General features: G+C 41.8%; 1 long non-coding RNA gene across 1 annotated transcript; it reads left to right on the forward strand.

Moving 5' to 3' along the window:
* The first annotated feature begins 1,529 nt into the window (after positions 1 to 1,529).
* On the forward strand, positions 1,530 to 19,195 carry LOC119185229 (uncharacterized). Its single transcript, XR_005111501.2, has 2 exons — positions 1,530 to 1,651; positions 18,917 to 19,195. It is a non-coding gene; the product is annotated as an uncharacterized LOC119185229 (long non-coding RNA).
* Positions 19,196 to 23,665: the final 4,470 nt, after the last annotated feature.

Genomic DNA, 23,665 nt, shown 5'->3' on the forward strand with positions numbered 1-23,665 from the left:
AAATATCTGGGCGTATGGATAAGCAATGGGACCGAGTACCTGAGGGAACACGAAATATACGTGACGACTAAAGGTAACAGGAATGCAGCAGTGATGAAAAATAGGGCACTGTGGAATTACAATAGGTATGATGTTGTGAGAGGAATATGGAAAGGGGTCATGGTTCCTGGGCTGACCTTCGGCAATGCGGTCTTGTGCATGAGATCAGAAGTTCAAGCAAGATTAGAAATTAAGCAACATGGAATAGGTAGGCTTGCTTTAGGAGCTCACGGGAATACACCAAATTAAGGAGTACAAGGTGATATGGGATGGACATCATTTGAGGGCAGGGAAGCTAGCAGCAAGATAAAATTTGAGAAGCTATTGAGAGAAATGGGGGAAGAGCGTTGGGCTAGGGAGGTTTTCAGCTACTTGTACATGAAGAATGTCGATACAAAATGGAGGAAGCGAACCAGGAAGTTGACTGGTAAATACTTAGAAAACAGCAGGTGGCCAAACCAAAAAGAACTATCGGTTAAGAAGAAAGTGAAGGAAATGAGGACTGACATGTGGAGAATGGGCATGATTAAGAAGTCCGCACTAGAGATCTATCGAACTTTTAAGCAGGAAATTGCCAGGGAAAGGATCTATGATAATACTCGGGGTAGTTTTCTACTGTTTGAGGCCAGGACGGGAGTACTGCGAACCAAGACATATCGGGCCAAATACGAAGAGGTAGACACAGTATGCAGTGCGTGTGGAGAGGAAGAAGAAACTGCTGAACACTTGATAATGTTCTGTAAAGGGCTTCACCCTATAGTTCAGGATGATGGCGCAGAGTTTTTCAAAGCACTGGGGTTTTGGGACCGGGAGGGCAAAATAAACTTTAAGCGGGTAGACTTAACTAGAAGGAGGTTATCTGATTGGTGGCTAAAGTCAAGGCACGAGTGAAAATTAAACTCTTCACTGCAAAGTACGAATCTTCAAACTCACTTTCTAAGGGAAAAAAAAAATATAGTTTTTAATTCATTAGGTATTACGGGTACGTGGCGCTAGCCACCGCCCAATCTAAAGTGTACAGCCATATTTATTCATCCATCCATCCATCATCACAGCGACGGGCGGTACCAGGCTACCAGCTAAGCGTTTTTCATCTGCGACCCATAGGGGCGCGTCAGTCGAGAGTTGTTTGAGACCTGCAACTGTGCATCACTGTTTCGGAGGCTATGCAAAGTAGTGCGTTGTTGCACCGTCCGCCACAAGTGACGCTAGCGACCGAGAACATTTTAAAATGAAAGAGAGAAAGGGTGTGACGAATTCTTTAATGCGCGGTTCATTCCGTTAATTAAAACGGCCTCTTAATTGCTTGGCAGCGCCGCGCTCGACTTCTGCTAGGCGCGGTTCATTCCGTTAATTAAAACGGCCAGCGACACTTGTTCGCGAAATGCACCGCGGATATCACGAAATTTTCACGGAGAAGCCACAACTACAAGACAAAAAAATTTGCAGTCAAATTTAGTGGCAGTCTGGCAACACTGACCTTCCCAACCTGGCAACCACTAATTTAACGCCAAAAGAAACCTTGCCGTTAACAGACCCGAATAAAGCGGAATATAAAATAACGAAATGAAGGTACTGGTACAAAGCACATCAAACCCAGAAGACGACAATGGTAACAACATTAGACATGCTCTTATCTAGAGTCTCATCTATGCGCGTATGCTGTTGGGAGAGCAAGTTTGTGCTATTTGAGTTGCACGGGCAACCAAAGCATTCTAGCGCAAATCGCATAACTAAGGTAGTTAATTTTACTTTTGTTCAAATGAATTCATGTCTTCAGTCTCCAAAACGAAGGTAGGTCAGTAGTCATATAATGATTGGCTCAGCAGAGAAGTCTTTTGCAACGGATTCAAGACTGCTGGCAATATCCATAATGTTAGCTGGTTTTCACCTTTGTTTGAGACGTTCCATTTAACAGTGCAGCATGTATCAGTCTGTGGATAGTTTAGTGCAGATGGTTTTATTCACACGTTTTTACTTATGCGGCACTGCTCTTGGGTTACATACACAAAGCAGTTTTTACCAGTTGTATGTGAAAGCCCACCACCTGTGGCAGCTTAATATATACAAGGTGGTCAAACTGGGCATCAGAAGTATTGGCTTTCAAGCATTTCGTGGACATCTGAAAGTAGACTGAGCTTCCGTTTTACCAGAATTGCCTTCATATTGACCATCTAATTGACCATCTATCAATGGAATTAGCACCGTTTGAAGAAGATTCGAAACGCGCATTCATAAGTGTCGATGAATTGTGGTTAAAATTTAAACATACCATAACGCACTGTATGAAATTATATGTACCAAACAAAACAAAAAGATCAAAGAAATATAATCCCTGGATTAATCGTGATATCATTCACGCGAAACGCAAAGTTAAAAGACTCAGGAAATCCCTAAAACTAAGTAAAAGCAATTCTAAGACTGCTCTCACAACTGCCATCCCCGACATGAAATTAAAAATAAGAACCGCAAAAAAGAACTATTTCACTAACACCCTTCCTAGTTTCATCAAAAACTCGCCGCAAAAATTTTAGGGCTTTCTTAAAAATTCAAAGTCTAGCGAAAACGCTAGTCATCCTCAAGATGGCCTTATTACCCCTTCTTCGCTCAATGAGCACTTCCAATCAGTTTTCACGGCCGATGACGGCAATGAACCACCAATCGACATTTTGAACAAAGAACCATTGGAACTGCCCGTGATAACCGAACAAGGTATCTTTCATCTGCTCCTCCAACTTGACACAAAAAAAGCCTCAGGACCAGATAACATTCCAAATTTGTTTCTCAACCGATATGCGGAGTGGATGGCAAAATATCTGTGCATCATATTCGATAAATCCCTAGCAACTTGCACCATACCGGATGATTGGAAAAAAGCGAAAGTTAAACCGATACACAAATCAGGCCCAAAAGATGACGTAAATAACTTCAGGCCTATATCTCTTACTTGCACTTGCAGCAAACTTCTTGAACATATTATCTTAAAACATATCAATATATATCTTGAAAACGAACGCATCCTGTCGCCTTCTCAACACGGTTTCCGTAGGGGGCTTTCTACAGTCACGCAACAAACAGAACTAACCCATGATTTATCCTTAAGTGTGGACAACCAAAAACAGGTCGACCTTATCCTATTGGACTTTGCAAAAGCCTTTGATAAGGTTTCGCATAAAAAACTAGTACAAAAGTTAGAATGTACCTTAGGCAATGGCTCCGTTACGAAATGGATAAAAAACTATCTTACCGGTCGCACACAATTTGTTGATTTCAATGGACAAGTATCCACAACAGTTCCCGTCAAATCCGGTGTTCCCCAGGGTTGTGTTCTTGCTCCGACCTTATTCCTAATTTTTATCAATGACCTACCCTGTCAAATTCCCGTCCACGTCAGACTTTTCGCGGATGATTGTATAATTTATCATGAAATAAACTCTGCAGATCATCTTGCCTTAAACAAAGCCCTCGAAATAGTATCAAACTGGTGTTCAGATTGGCAAATGATACTTAATGTTAAAAAATCAGCTATAATGACAGTAACAAGAAAAAGGGAATGGTCAGAGTTCTCATATATCATCAATAGTATCCCACTTCCTAGAACAAGTCATCATAAGTACCTTGGCCTCACCTTTACTAGCGATCTGAGATGGGATGCCCACGTTTCTAACGTTACAGCTACCGCACTGAAACGACTTTTTTTTCTGAGACGAAGCCTTCGACTAGCACCTTCTGAAATTAAACTGTTAGCCTACAACACGTACGTGAGATCTGTTCTTGAATATGCGAACATTGTTTGGTTCCCGTACACAAAAAAACATATTGCGAAGCTAGAAGGCGTGCAAAGAAAAGCTGTTCGATTTATCTTTAACAAGTTTAGGCAAACAGACTCACCAACTGAAATGCTCGAAGAAGCGGGCATGCTAACGCTGCAAAAACGAGCAAGACTAGCACGCCTACGATTCATGTACCAGCTACGCCATAAGCAAACCAACATCGATGCCTCCAGGTACATTACACTTCAACAATCACGACCCACCCGTAAGAAGCACCCCGAAATGCTACAAGAATACGCATTCCGTACGGAATGTTTCAAACACTCATTCTTCCCAGCATCAATAAGGGAATGGAACAGCTTAGTAGCCATGATTACTAGCAGCAATTCTTTAAATATTTTTTCACGTCTTGTTGAAGAACATTTGCGTTTGGAACCCTAATATTGCGCTATTGTGGTCATCTTTGCAAAATCCATTGTTTTAGACTGTGTTATTTTGACTATTCCACACTGTAATGATTTGGATATAATACAATTACTGTTAGAACTTTGTTGTTAGAAATTGGTTAGAATTTGTTTGAATTTGATTGTTAGAAATTGTGAGAACTTGGTAGCATCAATGTAACGCGTATCCTAAACGATGTATAACTTACGGATGTTTTTATTGTGTGCTTTTATTGTGTGTTTTCCCGATGTCCTTTCTGCGAAAATCCCGACAAGGGATTGGCAGTATTTTTAAATAAAAAAAATAAAAAATATTACTTCTTTTTTTGGAGAGTGTTTGTTGAAGAGCTTTACTTCGATGCTGTAATGTGGGCTTCGAGAAAGTTTCGTTCGTGAGCTCCATATTTCTATGACAACAAGGGCTTTGTAGAAGCTTTGCCATGTAATTGAGCTTACAGAGATTGCCTTCCTTTCATCAGGCTCAAAAAGGTTATTGAAAGCAGCAGCTTTAAGCGTACTTTAGCTACAGCTCGTTAGCATGTTTAACTAACACTACAAACTTGACCACTATGTAAGAACTTGTTTTTGGAAGAGTTGGTGGGAACTTATCTTGATTTTAGCACTAAGTAGATGAAAATATTTAAGAGTAAGAGCATGTGCTTTTTAGTGCTAAAATCACAATGTTGAGTTGATCACTATACTTGCATATACTGCAATGTAAAAAGATATAGAGTAAAAAGGGTCTTTGTCCCACAACAATAATCGTCATCCGGCTTGCTTGCGTTTCATTTCTTAAAAAGACCTGTGATTGTAATGGCAATCGGCTTAATGCATCGGTGTTCTGGTGGTTCTTGCCATGCCTGTAGATGATGCTGTAGTCATACGCCGATAACTTGATGCACTATCTGGTCATTCGTGGAGAAAGGACTTGAGCCGTTGGCTTTTGTAGACTCTAGTATGCCGAGCAGTGGTTGATGGTCAATGGCGAAAGTCACTTTTCTACCCTGAATATACTTGTGGGCTGCAAACACCACGGCAAGGCCTTCTCTATCCAACTGAGCGTAATTGCGTTCGGCCGGCCCTAGAGTCCGAGATGCAAAAAAGATTGGTGCCTCTCTATTCTGGTCGTCGCATTGAGACAGAACAGCTCCTATGCCGTATGGTGAAGCGTCACACTAGACAAGAAGCTCCTTCTGTTCATCCTAGTGTGCCAGTACATTCTGATTGAGAAGCAATTGTCTTAAGCTTGTCAAATGCTCCCATCTCCACGTGACGTCCTTCTGAAGGAGCTGGTAGAGACAGCTGGCAACTGTTGCCCTGTTCTTCAAGAATCTGTCCTAGAAGGCCAGCATCCCGAGAACTCGAAGACACTGTCCTGACCATATGCGTTAGAGAATGTTGTCAGTCTGAAGCTGTGGTGTGTCATCTGTTCATGTGGCGTTGAACATGGTCTCACTGAGGAGTGTGCAGGCTGCACTCGAGTCGACTTCAAAATCCAAGAACTTGACAATTGAGAACTTTCTTGACTGTCAAATCCTTTTCTGCAAACAGCCGTTGCTGAACCTGCTCATTCTGAAGACCGCGAACGAAACGATCGGACAGCATTACGTTGTGTAATGTCTGCCGTAGTGTCTGCTTGTCCCAAAGTTGCATTCTGCTGCTAGCGTCTTGAGCGCCGTGGCGTAATCACTGACTCAGTGAAATCATTGAATCAACTACAGGAAAGAACAAGTTAACAATCGTAGCTCAGACATACAAGTCACTGCCAGCTTGTATTCAATGCAAGTCCCGCGCACGTGCCACAGCTGTAGGGCAGTTGCGCGCGCACTTTTTTGTTGTTATCCAAGGCGACATGTCACTTGCATATACTGCAATCTGAAAGAATATCAAGGAAAAAAGGTGTCTTTTTGTCTCATAACAATAATCGTCATCTGGCTTGCTCGCGTTTCTTTTCTTGAAAAGACTGCGCTGGTCACTTTCCTATCAAGCATCCTATGTCACGCTGACAGCGTGTATGCCATTGGTGACCAAGTAGTGCCAGGCTTGCGGCGATAAGAAAAGGAAAGGAACGCAAGATAGATGAGGATTATTGTTGTGGGGCAAAAATACGCCCTTATAGCTCTATCTTTTTTTAGAGTGTATACTTAGGTAGTCCATATATAGTCCATCTTGATGACTGAAGGACAGCAACTAATTGCCTCTGGGACTGAAAAAACTGTCCCGCTCACGCACTCAGTGATCCTCCCCAAAGGCAGGGTCACCAGCTGGGCTGCTCTTAGGGTTAGTCTAGAGCAGGGGACCGCAACCTTTTTCAAGTGAAGGGTCGCAGTATGGCATGAAGCTGGTGAGGCAGGGACCACACGTCTGAGCGAAGAGAGGGAGTGATTGGAGAGGGGAAGGGAGTATGCTATGCATGTAAGGAGAAAAACATTTTGCAAATTGACAATAATGTCCAAAAGTGGAATAGAAGTCATGTTTATTTTCAGCACTGACCTCACAGGTTCCAAGTTATAAACATAGGTTACAAAAAAAAAAAAAAAACTTATCGCAACTTTAGATTCAGAACATTGTTAGGCAACTCGCAAATGCTATCTATATCAAGGTCGTGTGAGCGACAGACTTTGAACATTGTGGAAGTGTTTCTAAGTTAGTGGAAGAGCAGGAAGGGGGAGGAAAGGGGAGGTCCGAATTTGTGCCGGGGGCTGCATGTGGCCCGCTTGTTGCCGACCTCTAATCTAGAGTATCCACCTTTGACGAAGTGCTGCATGCTTCTAAAATTGTATCCAACAGTAGGGACCGAGCATCAGCCTTGCACGGTCAACACTTGCGTGAATCGGATGTGCTGAATATTTCACATCAGGATGTGCATTGCTTCCACTTTGCAGTTTTTTCTGCCCATTTTGTGCGTGTTCGCTGAGTCTGGCTACAGCCATGTCTTTCACATCTTACGGTCCAAGAGCGTTGCTGATTGCACTAGCCACTGTGTATCTGTTCGAAGCATTTACTCTGTTAACTTTGACCAAAACAACCTGATTCTCTCTCTCTTTTTACTGTAGTAGCACTGGAGTGTGTTGATAGAAACTACGGCAATACCTGGGACTCGTGACACTCGCGCACTATTAATGTGGATTTTTATTTTGTCCTTGTCAAAAGTACCTTTTATGTATCACCCGAAGTCTTCCTCATGGCATGGTTTTCATGGCCTTACAGTATTTGTGTGTGAAGTCCCCTAGAGAGGGAGAGAAATAACATTTATTTATACATCCGGCGTGTAGGAAGTCCCTGGCCTTACAGGGAGTGGATGTTTCCTATCTGAAGATTACGGTTATTAGAGTCCGATAATCTTAGAGCCTAGACCTCGAGGATGTTGTGCTCCCACTAGGCGACAGTTACTCGGTTGCCTCCGCGCCCGTTATACGGATCGTCGGCTCCTTTTCTTCGTTGCTTCGCCAAAGCCTCCTCAAGCCGTTAGAGGCTCATTCCTCTGTTGCATGCCAATGTACGCTAGAGCAGGAACAAGGTTGTGGATTATGCCATCTTCTGAGATGTCTTTGCCTTCTCAGCCTCAAAGGTTGACATCTTGGGCTTGACAGGATGACGCTAAATACTCAAAAATTAGGTTACAAAGCGTCTTTGCTCAATCGGTGACCATCTCAGTGTTGCAATATTTACGCTATAAACTATGGCTATGTTTCACTGTGGCCTGGAGACTGTCATTCTCATTCCACCAGTCCCCGGGTGTGTTTCGTTTTCTTGTCTCCAATGCAGAATTCTTTTTGTGCTTCGTACTGAGCCCCAGTTTGAGATGAATGTTCGACACAGCTAATACTAAGGAGGAGCCGGTATCAGGCCTTAGGTATTCTTTCACAACTAACTGTCCGTCCGGCCATGCTGTGTTCAGCTAACTCTTTAGCTCTGTCGGGCATTACTACAGCCTTGCAAGCCTTACTCGCTGCCGGCAGCCACCTCATATGCCCACTTAACTCTTTCGGTACTGCATCCACAGGGCTTTTATAGCTCACTATCGAAAGTTTGAATTGCTGCATTCGAGACATCTAGTGTCTTTCGCGGACATACTGCGCCATCCATCATGGAGGAGAATATCTGTAATTCAATTTATGTCGTTTTTTCCCCCTGTATGGCCTTGGTTTTTGAATGAGCTTCAAAGTTGGGTAATCGTCTAGTGGGAAGCGGATATGGTCACAGTGAGGTTCGTGTGCCCTTTTGTCTGGTGTGAAACGAGAACGCTAGCCCTCATATGTCGCTGATGAGGGGACTTGGACTGGGTAAATTTAGTTGTTTATTCGTGATGCGCACCCGGCGCATTTTGAAATATGTCTCTCCCGGACCCTCCCTTCACGTCTGTTAAAAACACTGCTGCTCGGGGTCTTTTCCAGTTCATTCACGAAGGTCTCGTGTGAGGGTCACGCTCTCACCGTCCCAGCACGGTGCTTCCTCTTGCGTCTGTTAAAAACATTGCTGCACGGGGGTCTTCTCAAGTTCATTCGTAGAGGTCTTGTGCGAGGGTCACTCTTTCTCGGTGCACGATGCTTTCCCTTAGCATTCTCCCACTGCTCACTTTTTTTATCCAAGTCGCAGGCACCGCGTCATTCAACCCGATAACTTTGCTGTAGTCTTGGGCAGTAACTAGTTGCTTGTAACGTGTTACCAGTAACTAGTTACTTTTTCCAGTATTTTCTAATGGTAACTAGTTACTTTTAAGTTAGGGGAACATGTAACTGTAACACTGTTACTTTTTTACGTAGTAACAGTAGCAGAATGTACCATTAGTTACTTTTTTTAATTTTGTAAAAAATTATTTAGTAGCAACACTCATTCGAGGCCAATGTTATGTGCTTTTGCCTTTTTCGAACTTTCTTCACATTTTCTCTACGTTTTAGCTTTCCACAAGAGGGCTCACTCATAGTTAAGAAGTCGCTGAGAGGAATATTCATTCTGCAAAAAACAGCGCATACTAGAAGGACACGAAAAAAAAAGAGTAGACGCCACAAATGCCGACTGGCAACTGAGGAAGCGCACAAAAGAGGAAAAAGAAAGAAGACGCAAAAACTTGTCTGCGCATGCCCATGTGCAAGGCTACACTATCAGTCCGGCACACGGGGCAAACTACGTGAAAGATAATTGTTAAGACATTTTATTTCCTCTTTTTGCAATTGACGATTAGCTTACGCATGTGCTACCACTTATCTCTCATGTGCTACCACTAATTTGTTGCAAGCATTTTGTGCACTTCCTCAGTTGATAGTCGGCATTTGTGATGTCTACTCTTCCTTCTTGTGTCCTTGTGGTACGCCCCGTTTTTTGTAGAATGAATACGTACCAACTAGCTCAGCTTTCTGTTATTGTAAGAGAGGAATATGTTCTCTGCAGAAGACTGTATTTGGAATTCACTTGTCAACTACATGTCGTACATCAATAATGTTGCAACTGAACAGCTTGCCGAGTTCACATTCCACTTTTTAGAGGGGGGAGGCATATATATTCTTTTTGACTCTTGAGCTGCTAGCTCTCTTGTTGAGCCAGGGGAGCCTCCTTCCGAGGCTTCGAGCTAATGGTGTTTGACAGACAGGTGGCTAGAAATGGCAGCTTGAAACGGCTGAAAGTCTGATGTGCCATGAACTAACGAATAAACAAAAGGAGAATTTTAAAGGCTCTTTTTTCTTTGTTAGACAGATAATTAATTACATCAAACAGATAAGCCAAGGAAAATATAGTGAATGTTATTTGTAGTCAATATAATGAAAATGGCAAGAAAGTAAAAAAAAAACGGGCAAAGAGATAACTTGCCACTGGCAAGGACCAAACTTGCACCTTTTGAATAACGCGTCCAATGCTCTACCAACTGAGGTACTGTGGTTTTAATGTTTTTTAAGCTTCTTTGTGGCTGACTGCTCCAACTTAATGCAACAGTTCACAAAATGACAGATGATCCGCCTCCTATGCAGGTGGCATCTTCAGTATACACTGGCAACAAAAACAAGACGACAAAACTTTGTCGAAGTCGTTCGACAAAGTTCCCCATAAAAAATTAATAATTAAACTGAAGTCAATTGGCGTTCCTTCAGATATAACAAATTGGGTCACATCTTACCTACTAAACCGTAAACAATACGTAGAGATTGAGGGTTCGCGCTCGCGTTTCTTAGACGTTTTTTCCGGAGTACCGCAGGGGTCCGTACTCGGTCCTGTTTTATTTAACATTTATATTAATGATTTGGCTCAAGCAATAGATACCAGCGTATCAGTTAAACTGTTCGCAGACGACTGCATTCTTTTCGAAGTCATAAACTCAACGGCAGATCAACAAGTTTTAAACAGAAACATCGGTAACTTGGAAACTTGGTGTTCCGAGTGGAACATGGTAATTAATCTTGAAAAAACTGCTCACTTGTGTATCACCAACAACATCAACAAGTTTCACTTTAAATATGATATAAAAGGGTCACAGATTACACAAGTCGAAGAATATAAATATTTGGGTGTTACAATTACCTCAAGCCTCAACTGGACAACCCATATAGTAAATACATGCTCTTCCGCACGTAAAAAACTAGGGTTCCTAAAGCACCGATTAGCTAATGCCCCCAGTTCCTTAAAGGTTAAAGCTTACAAAACAATGGTAAGGCCTTCCTTGGAGTACGCCTCCGTAGTATGGGACCCTCACACAAAAAACAATATACAGAAGATAGAAAAAATACAGCGCCTGGCAGCCCGTTTTATTTACAGTAGGTATAGACACCGCGATTCCCCCTCTGCGATGTTGCAGTTGGCAAATCTTGAACCTCTTGAGGACAGACGACGAGCTGCTCGACTTAACTTACTCCATCTAATATATTTTTCTAAACTCGAAATAAAGCCAGAAAACTACATGGTAAAGGATTCTTCCAGGCCTTCCCGTCACAAACACAGCTATAGCATCAAGTCAATTTTCGCAAGAACTAATTTATACAAACACTCTTTTTTCCCGAAATCAATCTCTGGGTGGAATTTGTTGCCCCGAAACTCTACTCTTCTTTCCTTTTCACCATGAAATGCGCCTTGTGTTTCCTGGCTTTCACAATACTTGTTTGATTTAACAATTTGTTGTGTGCCTGAGAGTGTGGTGCTTTGCTTATGGATTGTGTTGCTTTGGGTGTACTCAGCCCTCTGGAAACGAGTATAATTTGATGGTGATTGCTATGTTTTTCTTACATTTCATGTATACCAGTATCAATTTTGTTGTAACTTTGTTGTACTTTTATTTTACCTTTTAACTTGCTGTACCTTTCCTGCTTGGACCTTAAATGGTTCGCAGTATATGATAAATAAATAAAATAAAAATAAGAAAGAAGAAAAAATTAGCAAACTTCAATCAGTTCATCAGTCACTCATCTCCTTGGAAACATCCGGCAAGGGGCGGCGGTTGCTATTGCAAGCCGATTCGTCATGAGAAATGAATCACTTTTTCAGAAGTTCTCCTCCCTCATTTTTGCTCATGAGCCAGTGTCATCGCATTGTTTAGGTCAAAGCTATGTGCACCCTGTCCAGCAGTGTTCACTAAGCTCCATCTAAGAACGCGTTGTATGGTCGACTTTACCAACCTTTTCTTTCCTGGTGATCCTTTGCTGCCCGTTTCATTAATGTAATTATGTCGCTTCGCAATCCCCACATCGTACTTGTAGATGATTCCGTACTGATTGTTTCTAGGTGTGTGGCCTTTGGGTTTCGCAAACATGTGTCGCAAGTTATAGCGGGGCTTAGAAGCGGTTTGTATGCCCAGCGGACGCGAAGCTCTCTGAACAGCATCTGACACACTATGAACAACATAGGGAATAAGCTTGATTGATGTTGGCTCCACTCGTTACGTACTCCCCATTCCTCTTCATACGTTTTTATTAAATATATTCTATAATTCTGTATGCAAGCAATTACTTATTTAATGTGGTAATAAAAAAGTAACGTGTCCATAACTGCTCTGCTGTCACTGTGTTGCATAAATGTCTCGTGATGCAACTGACCAATGTCCGACGTCCGTATTTGTTGCTTCCTGTAGAGGCTGAATAATGCACTTGAATCACAGAGAGAGTGCAAAGTAGGGATGTGCCACTCACTAAAAGCGCTCTTTCCTATCTGCGTGCTAAGAAAGTATATTTCTTTTAAAATGCAATACCAACCAGCCCAAGTAGCTACTCTTTTGCAGAAAAAAAAAAAAACTAAAAACCCCACAGTACCATGACCAGTGTAATTCCTATCCATGCATTCATATTCTACCCCGAGTGTGGGCTTGCCAGCCGAGACAATGCGTCCACATTCACCTTAAGCCTACCCCTTCTGTGCATCATTGTGACATTAAACTTCTGTGGTGCCAGTGCCCAGCACGTCAGCCATGCACTCTAAGCAGACGTTAAAGTGAGGAACTTTGGAGGATTACGGTCAGTCACCACTGTGACATTTGGACCGAAAAGTCACGTCTCAAGACACTGTATTGCGCATATGACAGCATAAGCTTCTCTCTCTGTCGTGGCCCAGTTGGTTTCGGTTGGTGTTAGCTTCTTGCCGAGAAAAGCCACCGACAGTTTCCCAACAAACCCTACTGAGAACTGCGCAGCTGCATTGTAGGGCTAAAGCATATGGGCAGTTTGTGCCATCGAGTAAGCTTTAGTTATTGTTATGAGGTCCAGCAGCCCATAGTGCTGGGATTGTTGATATAGTTCTTAGGAGGCAATGTGGGTTAACATAGGCACTGCTGAAGTTGAGGCATCTCCGTTATGGTGTAGACGAAAAATGGCTACAGAGATGTTATGTTACTGAGAGAAAGCAATGGAAGGCATGGCACCAAGACACCATACCTTTTACGAGTTTGCAAGGCATACAATCTTGGCAGGTCAACTGCACCAAGGCGGATGAACTGTAAACAAGAGAGCCACAAGGTGCTTCTAAGTGTCAGGCTGTACGTCACGAAAATTGAGCTCAAGAAAAGGAGCGCATAGTGTGCACTGTAGGTGACTGCATCTGTTTGTATATCACAGCAAAGTCAACAGCTGGGCTAGTTGGTAGAGTTCCATTTTGATTATAGCAATGCAAACAACAGGACGAAGTGGACACACATCGCAAATAAGCTAATTGCACAAGTTGAGCAAGAAGGGTTCAGCAAGAGTTTCATGCCACGCCTTGAGTATCGGCTGCCACCGAACAATGTATTTCGCCTTTCTTATCTAGTTACACCTGTATATCCACAAGCTGACCTCCCAGACAAATAGGTATTCTATGGGTGTCATACTGTCAATTTTGATCACGAAGGAGTCTGACCAGATAGAATTTCTCTGCCGTGATTACTGCAAGCCGGTTGCAGAAAGGAGTCATCCACTGTAGAGAAATTTGATCCTGATTGGGCTTAACTGCAATCAACAGTGCATTACGCACTACTGGTATCATATGAGTGGGCGCTGGGCAGCCATTGAGGCCCATCAGCAAAGCAATATTTGTTCGCGCCAATACTTATTACACTTGAATGTGGTGCAGTGTCCACGTGTGCATGCATGTTGACGATTGTGTCCCAATCATCGGAAATGAATTTTCAGCGTTCGACACATTTAGCGCAAGTGATCGATCAAACAGCTCATACTTTTCGAAAGTAGAGCGCGTGACAATTGTACAAAGCACTAAGATGAATTGGAAGTTGCTTCATAGCGCGTACCTTACTCACCTGTCGTAGTGGCCGAGTACGAATATCCAAGAGTGAAGAAGTATCACACCTTCACATGTGACAAAAATACGCCAGCTTCATAACAAATGCAAAAGTTAACTCAAGAAAGTCACAAAAAATAATTTGTATCACGTGAAATTTTCATGCATATTTGCAAATAAACAATCCGCCATTGCAGATGATGTCAAGGTCGATCGAACTTTTTGTAAATTTGGTATGAAATTCAAAGTAGCGTAAAAAAAATGTAAAAATGCAGCAGCGATAATAATAATAATCTAAGCAATATAAAAGTAATGTTTTAAGCTGATTTAGACTCCTCCATAAACTTCAATTGACGCGCCATGCACCTAATCCATGCAGCTTGAAATGTAACTGCCTTGCATCATCGTTATGAAAGTAGTGCAGACACCGCGTTGATGTATTATCTACACAGGAAGACAACCAGGTCACGTTTTCACAATAAGCTTTTATTATAATGCTGTTCGTTGTAAGTGCTAGGCCTTCACTCTGAAAGAACATAAGTCTTTGGCCAGGCTTTTGATATCTTTGTTTTCCCAGAGCTTTGAAAAATCTACACAATCTGAAATGATAAATAGTCGGTGAGTAATTGCAGGTCAGGAAATTTACTAACTAAACACTACGCAATACATTAATAATTAAGCTGCTGTATCAGATAGAGCAGATGAGAGACTGCAATTTCATTATTAGTGGAAGCCTCAGTCCAGTGCCAATGTCAACACAATGCACTTGTCATCAGCGTACCTGTTCAGGCAGTGGTCATCATCGGCAATTGTAATTTTTGTGGTTTTACGTGCCCAAACAACCAAAAAAAATTTTACTAACATTTAGTTGTAAAATAGCTGCTACAAAATTGAATTCTGATCCCCTTCTTAGTAGTGCATAATTTAGCTGTAAGAAGATAGCATCATCCAACGTCCTGACGACTTGACAACAGGGTGAGTCCACAATGTACTGGACCTGTATGAGATGAGGAAAACAGACGAAAAAAATAACAGATAAATCAAAGAGTGTAAAAAATGGCACCTGAAACTTTCAACTTGCCCACCACAGCAGTGAAATGACTCCTGTTATATGTATTTTCTGCCTGTTGGTCCGCAGGCACAAGTGCCAGTCTTGTTTATTGAAGCTGCTTAGCATCACTTTATTGCAAGAGTTTTCTCTATCCGCCACCCGAGAACGTGCTCTGTAGCGGTCAGGCTCCGCCTAGAGACTTGTGGCAGTGTGACATTAATGTGGGCAATATATACACAGACTTTGGTTGCTTAATTTGTAGCAAACTCATTGTGAGCGAATTTCATAATTGAATTATTAAAATATTTGAATGTAATATAACACCAAAATGCTGAGGCTTTAGAACATTATAAACTCAACCTGTCCACATTTGCAATCCCAGTGCCTAAGGCATGCGAGAACTGCGTGCATAATCATGAATCAACTAAACCATTTTGATAAATTGACAGGTTTTCAAAAATGAGTATTTTTAAAAATTGATATTCATATTTTTCTCCTAAAGGGCAAGTTACTGTTGCTGAAAAGAAAAAAAAAGCAAATCATGTACAATATCTGATACTTTTTTTTGCAGCTTACAGCTGCACATGGTAAAAGGCTGCATGCATGAGTGTTTGTTGTGTGTCATTCATGGTATTGTTTCTGAAATCCTTATTCAGTGGACATTTAGGGATCAGCCTATGAATTTTATTCTGTTTTTTTTTTTCATTCCTGGCATTGGATATGAATATCTTTTAGTTCAGGAAAATTTGCTCAACAAAGGGAAGTTTTCTACTTTTGGCAAAAAAACAAAACAAAGCAAGAACTAGTTCTAGAACTTTTATGAAAGAGACAGGTGTGAGGTTTGACGTGATGAGAAGTCAATAAAGAAGGAATGCCACAGAAAGGATTGCCTCAACAAAGGAATTTGGTTCGTTGGGGTAACATACATTTGGCAATGTTTTTATGTACTTCTAGTTAACGCTCCACCACTAGCTTACAACAAGGAAAAAAAATAAGGTGGTGCATGCAGAAAGTTAACTCGTCACATAACGCGAAAATTTGACCCAGGACAAGAGAAGGAACGAAGATGAGTGCTCACTTCCAACAAAATTTATCTTGAAGAGCAAACATATATACTTGTGAAATGCAAAAAACAGACAAATCATTCAAAAAGTCCGCAACTGCCACGCATGAAAACCTTACATCCTTAGGAAAGACAATTCGTTTTGACATATCCTTAGAGAGAGAGTGAGAGAAAGTGCCAACGCAGTTCAGCTCTAGTGTACAAATCCTTTTTGCCATGACAATTTCTCTTGTAGTTTTTTTTTTTCCAATGATAATGGTGTCGCACAAAAGTGGTTTGGAGCCACACCTGCTGCAGTGCAAGGCCAAGAAACGATTGCGACCATTCTTGAGGTTAGAAGCGTGTTCATTGCAGCACGTGTAGCTGCAAACTGCTTTTGTACGACACCATTTTCGCTGGAAGAAAAAAACAACAAATAAAATGACAAGAGAAATTATCGAGGCAAAGAGGATTTGTAGACTAGAGCTGAACTGCATTAACACTCTATCTCTCTCGAGCTTTGTCAAAATGAATTGTCTTTCTTGAGAATGTAAGATATTTGTGCATGGCAGTTCTGGACTTCTTGCATGATTTGCCTGTTTTTCGCATTTCAGGAGTGTATGTGTGTTCGCTCTTCAAAATAAATCTTTTTGGATGTGAGCACTAGTCTTTGTTCCTTCTCTTGTCCTGGGTCAAATTTTTGTGCTGTGTGATCAGTTATGCATTACCAACATGCCTAACTTCATACTTTCGATCCCTAATGTCACTCCTTAAAAAGCCACTCACCAGGTCCCATAACAAATTTTAGTTGGACTGTGGAAGTTGTTGCGTGTCCGGCGGAGAGCATTATACCACAAAAAGTTTTTCAATCGGTGCATTACGAGCTGAGAAAACAGTTTTTTTGAACAGCAGGAAACAAGGATGAAAGGAGGCAAGCTCAAAACCCTTGCCACTCCCCCATGTAGCCTTCGCAAGCCAAATCTTTTTCCTACCCTCTGCAGCATCCAACGAAGAGGTCACGTTCGCATGACGTGCCCGAACAAGCCCAATCCCCGAGCGGTGTTGTTTTGTTGACCAGCGTTATTTTGTGTCTATTGCCTGTTTCTGCGAGATTGTTTGGAAACGCTGGCTTTGATGCGGTTGAAAAGATGAGCATAATGAGTGCTCGAATACGCAGGACCAATATTTTTTTCCAGGACAGGCGTCTGCTTGATGCAGTAGCCGCGGGGACACGAACGCATGTGAAGTGCCGGCACATTAGCTCCGCATCTCGTTGCAGTTCACGGGGAAAAAATGATAAAGACAAACACGTTCTCTTATTGCGTCTCAATATGTATCCCAAGTTTTATTAATCTCTTCAGCAACAAATTACATTAACTACCGATGTCGCATTAAAGAATTTTCCCCATGTTGCGTGCCACTGTTGGCAGCGTCAGAGCACAGTCCTCTACATAGAGGACCAACGTCACTGTACTGCTGTGTATGTAGGGCGATTCATACGTGCACATCATACCCTCCTTTTCTGGGCGCGAGCCTGCAAAAGAAAGGGGGAAAAGCGTTCGTCCTGAAATTTGACCTATTTCTGCGGCGCATAGCGTTGCAAAGTTTGGCAGACGTGACCATAAACTCCCGATGTACGCATTGCGCTTGTCAAATCAAAATTGTCAAACCAGCAAAAATTAGAGGAGGAGACATGAAGAATGGCTAGAAGTTTTTCCGTATGTCTACACGAAAATGGAATGCTATTATTAATTAGGAGAACGTATCTTTTCCTTGGCAACCAGCAAACATGATTTAGAACACACAAATACTTTTTTGTCCAAGTTAGCTGCTAAAGAGCCGAGACAAGCTCCGTGAAATCCTCTTGAACAATCTGCACAAGTAATGTCCAATACTACCCCACCATATAGTGGTTGCCGGTAGACACAATGTCACTTGTAAATACTATCTATTGGCTGTACGCGAGCAGCCATGGAGTTTATGAGGGGAAAGTCTTCGATCATACCATTCTGTATGCATTGCAGTAAATGTTTGCATAGCATAACTTGGTTAAGGTTCAAAGTGTCTGGTTTTTTGCCTGACGCTATATAATACATGTTAGCACTTGCAAACAAGCCACTGTCAAGTGTGTTGCACTGGTTTTGTGCCTTCATTGTTTGAATGGTTAATGTTGTTGATTGTAATTTTAGAATATGACAGATTTGCCTGACAGCGTCAGGAGGAGGGGTATCTTGATCAATTGAATCATATATGAAGACTGTGTTTTTGTCGGCACCAACATTTGTTGCTGTAAGCCAATGATTGGGGTTCTGAACATGCAAGATTTGAACGAAAGGGCCTTTGATTTGAGTGTATTGTAAACATTGGCCCAGTAAGACATTTTGAAAGCCGACACAAGTAGGATATTTTTTCTGAAATAAATACTGTGCGACATTGATTACGCTATCTGATATGGAGGTACCCTGTACCAGAACGTCTAAATCTGCATCTGAAAGAAAATACCGTTTGTAGACATTTAGCATGTCTACTTTAACCGTCGCAAGGCCTACCTTTCTTACTTTATTTGGGAAATATTTACGCTTGACAGCTTTCACTTTTTTTGGCCGCCCACTTATTGCTTTAACCAACGGTACCACAAGTTTTGTACTGTTAGAATGCCCAAGATAACTTGTGGCACTAGTTTGTGCTAACTGAGCTGGTGCAGCGTTTATGCCTGCTGAAGTTTGGTTACGAGGAAATTAGGTTAAATTTCTGTTGAAAGCCTCGCAGGACGAAAGTTTTTCCATTAACTCTTTCTCACCACAATTAGATAATACATTAGCCACGGTTTTGGACATTTTGCAAAGTTTCTTATAAGCATAAGTATACTTCTCTTGTGCAGTGTCAAGCTTCACACAGGGCGGTGACTGAATGCTGCTTGTTACCACTGTGTGGCACTAGTGGTTGTGCTGCTGTAACTCAGGAAATGATCCTTGCACCACCTGTCCAGTATGCAAGCCTCGTCGAGAAGATCTTGCTTGGTAAAGTCACACACTGCTAAAATATGTGTGCAAGGCAGAGTGTGCTGGTTATAAAAAACACATGTGCAAGAAGTCAAACACATTGAAACTGTACTGTGATCTCGGTGAAATTGCAACATAAAAATTAGGAGTGGAAGTGACTTGATAACTTACATTTTTAAACTTTTCATACTGCTCTGGTACTTTACTTGTAGCCTCAGAAGTGCAATTACGGGAAAATTCTAGCTGAAATGGGTCATTGAAATCATTTATGCTTAGGTTCAACTTCATTTCTTTAAGCTTAGAGAACTGTAGAGATAAAGAATCATTATCAATGTAACCTACCAATGCTTCTATTGCTTGAACCAAATGCTTGCTTGAAAAGACATAATTTTCAATCTTTTGATTGTGGCAGTCAATGAGATTATTAGTATTATTACCAAATGTAGGAAGGGCTTGCCGATATGCATGTACCCACATTTCTTTACTCAAATGCCAGTTATGCATATAGTAAGAAATGAAATCTGGACAAGTCATAGCTTGGAGGTAAGCAAGCTTATCGAAGTAGTCTTGCTCAGTGGGGGAATAAACTAAGCTTTTTAAGAGAGGAAGCAACTGATCACGTTGCTGTCTAGCTTTTTCATTAACCTTTTGCTGGAAACAATGCAACACATGCCAGGTACACAAAAGTATGTTATAATTAGGAAGAATACTGGTTAAAATGCGCAGTTCATTGAGATCTTTATCAATCATTACTACTTTGCAAGCAGACACAACAAATGGGTTCAAATCTACAAACTTTGTAAACATGGGCTCAACAATTTCAGTCGTCTCATTTCGTAAGAAGACATAACACACAGGTCTCCCACGACCACGACCATCTTGAACTAATATAGAGTAATGAATATAACCTTCAATATTCACTTTATACGTCCCATCAATAAATAGAATCTCTGGATACTTTTCCAAAATGTCCCGCATGTGCGTTGTTCGAAGAAGTATGAATTGCAGGTTATTATTTTGATTCATTTCATAGTGAATGACCCAATTTGGATTATTTTTTAGTGAGGTCTCTACCTTCTCTAAAACCATTTCACCATGAGCCTGCTCATTGCGGATAGGAATAGAAAATCGTTGCTTGTAATTATTAATGTATTTTGTAGTTAACTTCTTACCAGTTTTCTGCTCGACCAAGTTTTCAAAATCCTTCACGCCAATATCACATTTAGCTGAGTCAAAGAATTCTTCTTTTTCTCCATAATTCAGGAGCCTCTTCTGAGGATACAAATCATAATATTCTGTGGGATGGTTATGCTTAGCTTGTAGTTTAGTTATCTCGTAGTGCAGAGTAGGCGATATACATAGGCTTACCGATACTGTCATTTCATAGCCAGTACCATTGTAAGCTTGCTTTGGTCGCTTTCCTATCCCCCTTGGCTTTATTGTGCAACCCTGAATGCAGCTATATTTAATCCTAATATACTCGAAGTCCTTATCTTCTGATGTGAATGGACTTTTATTACTATTATTTGTCATGACTACATGCTTGCCCTCTGTCGCACACTTCGGGTGAGGTCTCGCCGATCCAACATCGACGTGCGGCAGACTCGCAGACTTCCACTTACGCTTTGGCCTGCGACGCCTGAAAGGCCTCGAAGTGGTACATTTCAAATTTATTTGCAGGTTGGTCGACCTGTGCGGGGTTGCACGTGTGGTGATGTGTGGGCCGGACCGACGCACTCATAGAGCAGACACGGAGTTTGCACACAAACAAGCATTTAATTGAAACAAGGGCAAAGGCAGGTGTTAACAAAAATAACAGAGAAAGAAAACTGATACGCAATGAAAAAGAACGGCTATAAAACAAACTATGCTCTAAAAGAACACTCACAAGAGGTACAGACAAAAGATAACAAGATGAAAATCAAAGGAGATACAAGAAAATTACATGAAAAAGATCATGGTCGCTTTTGAGTTTCTACGTGCGACGCAGCGCACACAACTACAAATAATTAGAAAAAAAAAGCTGTTTATAATAAATTAACAGTTAAAAAAAGGTCTCAATAAAAAGGTCCATGCGGACCAGGCCAGCTCTCGGTACACGTAGGGGAGTTGACTGGTGCCGCTGAAGATGTCGCTGGCTTGGTAGACAACGAGGGTGCCCGGAAGCGACATTACATTCCAGCACCGTTGCAGACAGTGACTGCAGCGCCACGGCGAGTCGTGGCGCGAACTAATACGAGTGGCCGCGCTCTAGGTGCATTTCTGGCGACCGCACGCTGCCTAGGCACCCAAATTGCGCGAACATCCTTAGGCGCTTTAGTCCCTAGCGGTGCGCAGACGTCGACTGTTGGTCAAGGTTGATTGTGGTGTTGTGCGGCGGTGTGTATGGATTGCGGTATTATTCCTTGCGAATCTGGTGATGTGGCAGTGATTCTTGGCCGACCGATCCTTCAAAGGGGGTAGATCGAGCGCCGTGGGTGTTTCAAGCAAGCGGTAGCGCTGAATGACCAACATCCCGCGTCGATGTGATATGCTCAAGTGCTGGCTGTCTTGTGTGTGCTGTGTGGTGGTTTGTTTGACAAATTTAGTTTCCTGCTCATTTGATGATACGTTAGAATTGGCTGGTTTATGCTAGCCGTAGCGTGGAATTACACCCGCGTAGGCGTGATCATGATCATGTTTGTGCAGACATATTTCCAAATGAGATTTAAGATCTGACACACTGTACTGGCAACACCACTGTCACACGGGTTCTTGTTTGCTATGTTGTACCCTTTTATATCGCAGTTAGATGACGGCTGCACCGTATTTGATCCGATTAGTTTGGGCAGTTAGCGGTCACTAATACTGGTGTCATTCCAATACTTCTGATCGAGATCGACAGGTCTGTCGCTGCTGCGCCGGATCGATTTGGCGCAGACGCCCTTGCTGATTGCAATCAAAAGTGCCCGTGTGACATCGGTATGATTGCACGTGGGAATGCTCAAACCCTTTCTGTGCGCTCTTGTGGTCTCTAGCTTCTTGGCTGCTGGTTGCGTCAGTAGACGAGCATGCAAGAAAAACAGTTTACTACATATACAAAGCTATTCTATCAAAATGATGCAGAAAAGGTGCATCATACTGGGTAGCTAGGTATGTAAGAATAGGACGTCCGCAAATAAGCACATGTACACAGAAGGACTGAAAGCTGAGCCAGTTGGTGACAGTACTTTAACATATTTTAACACAACGCACGACTGTGCGGGCACAAGAGCGATTTGTCCCTTCTCTAATGTCTGTGTAGTCCTGCCTTGTGTTACAATATGTTCAAGCCCATGTAAAGGTGTTCGGTCTGGCTAAATCAAGTATCACATGTAAAATTGAAGGACATTTCATTCTTTAGGAAGTACAATGTCATTTTGGGTCTTATTACTAGTTTTCCTGCTTGTTATTTTTTAATCAAAAGGATGTGATGTTTACTTCACTATCAGATTAGCAAATTTGTCCCCGCTTAGTAGTCAGTGCGCGATACAAGCTTTTGGTCTTCGTTGGTGCGTGTGCGCAATATTAAATAGCATCAAGTTACATTTCTCGGCTCCTCTATAATATAAATAACTTCATTTCTTGGGATAGGCACAATGATAAAGTAATATAGTTCTTGTACTGAACGAAATTTCTCAAAATTTTGTTGAGCCTTGTAAAAGACAAGTCCACTTGTCAAAACGTCGTCTCCAGCACCCACCCCCCGTTTACAAAATTTTCATGGCTCCCCAATGCGTAATTTTTACTAATAAATACTAATAAAACTCTATCTAGCAAAACCATGTTACGAAGTTTCTAATCTGGTGAAGAATTTCCATTCACCAGCAAAAATCTGTAGAATGTAATGTTGTCTTAAGACCGATTTAAAGTTTTTTTTAAATTGACTGTGTCAAAAAGCAGTGATTTTTTTGATAATTTTCCTGCAACAGATTTGAGTATGCGCTCTGACACTACCACATTGAAGCATTTATGTGCCCTCGCTTTACTTTTATGGAGCTGCATGCCGTAAGCCTGTGCAGAAGAACAATGAATGGAGCCTTTGGTAGTGCTTTTACGTTCCAGATGGTGGCAGAGGTGATGGTGGTTGCTTTTGTTATTTCATGGCTTATGCGACAGAAGGCACTGGTCACTCTTAGCCTTTTTCTAGCTTGGAATGCTCGCACAATCACTGTATTCATTCCCCTTGTCATTGCATATCGGTAACTTGTCATAGCCACATGTCTCCCTGGTCTACATCACCCAGACATGGTGTCCCTCTTCTATGTCAAATTTGCCCCTACGTATATTTAAGACTCAAAGGTCAGGCTAGAAGTACTCTTTGCTATTCTAATCGGTACATGTTCTTGTAGAAGCCACAAAGATATGGCTGTTTTTAATTACAAAGTAATGAGAAAAGGGGTCTAGGAGAGCTCAAAGTTTCGACTGTTTATTCATCATATCCTGCATCAAAAATTATAGGCACACATGAGTGGAGTAAGCTAGGCTCACATTGAGAGCATACTAACTAATCACAATCTGTGAACTTGTTCTCTACCTACCAGAAAGACAATGTATAACTGATACCTAACGAACCTCGTGATTTTATACAGAATGCATCCATGCATTCA

The sequence above is a fragment of the Rhipicephalus microplus genome, chromosome 7 (assembly GCF_043290135.1).
Source record: "Rhipicephalus microplus isolate Deutch F79 chromosome 7, USDA_Rmic, whole genome shotgun sequence".
NCBI classification, from domain to species: Eukaryota; Metazoa; Arthropoda; class Arachnida; order Ixodida; family Ixodidae; genus Rhipicephalus; species Rhipicephalus microplus.